The sequence below is a fragment of the Oryzias melastigma genome, linkage group LG19 (genome assembly GCF_002922805.2).
Source record: "Oryzias melastigma strain HK-1 linkage group LG19, ASM292280v2, whole genome shotgun sequence".
NCBI lineage: Eukaryota > Metazoa > Chordata > Actinopteri > Beloniformes > Adrianichthyidae > Oryzias > Oryzias melastigma.
The window spans coordinates 12,670,577-12,672,129 of record NC_050530.1 but is presented as its reverse complement, the minus strand read 5'-3'; the positions used below and the strand labels follow the sequence as shown (position 1 = coordinate 12,672,129).

Here is a 1,553-nt window from a genome sequence, read left to right as displayed (position 1 = left end):
GGGCCTACAGCCCCCCCCAGGAAGTCTTTATCCGACCAACTTTTGAGTCAATACTAGTATGAATATTCTCACAAAATAATACATTATCAATGAAAGTTTAGTAATAACATTAAATTAAATTTAACTAACAGTGAATTTGAATAACGTGCTCTTATTTGCCACCCTTCCAAAGTCTTTTGCTCCCCTCCCACCAGTGATAATAATTATTAAACAAATTCTCAACAAAAAATACAAAACTAATAACTATAAAACACTAATTTTCTTACATTCTTGGGAACATTTTGGCTATTAAGGTATATTTTTTAATCCATAGACTTATAGACATAATATATATGTAACACATACACAAAGAAATTCATTTTACCTCAATAAAGCAGTGTATTTATTATGTATCTTATATATTTTTAATAGATCTATGATAATAAGGCAGCTATTCTATTCTATTCTAGTCTAGTCTAACAAATATAGCATACTTGTTGTAGAAGACCTGTGTAATTATTGATTGTGTAAGCGTCTGGTCATCACTGGCAGCACTTTGGTTGCATGTAGTTGCAGATTGTTAAATCAATCCCAAAATGCTTCAGTTTCTCAGTTGAATTATGAGGCTGCTTTGGTTGTAAGCATTAGTTTAAAAAAAGGGGGGTCATTTTTCATTTGGTGGTAAAAAGATTAGTTGCTTTGTTGAAAAGATGCTCCATCCCAGCAGCTGAAGAAGACCTGTTTCCATGTGAGCTGTGGGGATACGTTTAAGTGTCTTTGTCTGTATGCTGATGGGCGACGGCTCCTCACATTATTTTTTATTTCCCTAAAGGTAGGATTTGATTCAATCCCAAACACAATGTTTAATAAAATGTTACGAAGATGCTGCGTTATTTCTTTTTGGAAAACTTTTTTGTAGTCACGACAGTCAGATTCCTGGGAATGCATTATCAGCAACTGCTTTTAACCCCGGACCGGACGTTCATTTATTCATCAACAGTCGTCATCATCAGACATTTGCCTTGATGGGCGTTTCCCACGGGTGCCGACTCACCAAACCTCATCACGGCCGCTTCATTTGAGTCTTGAAGAGTCAAAGACAATCTGCTTTGACAGAAAATGCACCGGTGTCGCTCTCTGTCATTGGATCCCATAGAGGAAGTGCTTTTAGTTAATGATTCTTCAAACTACAGAGAAGCTCCATTCTGTTAGTTTTCTAGTCTTTCCCAAAGTGAAAATATCTTGTTTTGCAGCAGTTCACAACACTCAGGTAAACTAGCAAATCTTATAAGAACACAGTAATCAATACATGATGTAAAATTAATGCCTGCAGGCCAGCGAGACAGATTTGTAACAAGCTACAGAACTGGAGATGAATACAAAAAAGCATTTAAACCATCAATAAATGCACTTTGCTGAATGTGTAATAACAAAAGGTTAAGAATAAACTTTCTTCTGACAAACTTCGGTGTAGACTGTTGTTGTTTTTAGACACAAGTTTGTCCTGATTGGAGCCATGTATCTGCTTATCATCAATTGATTGATTAATTGATTCTATTCTTTTTAGTTCATAA

General features: G+C 35.4%; 1 protein-coding gene across 1 annotated transcript in view; it reads left to right on the top strand.

Annotated features, from left to right (window-relative positions):
* The window catches only part of LOC112154517 (disintegrin and metalloproteinase domain-containing protein 12), a 106,732-nt gene that overhangs the window by 1,134 nt on the left and 104,045 nt on the right, over positions 1-1,553 (top strand). The window lies entirely within an intron of this gene.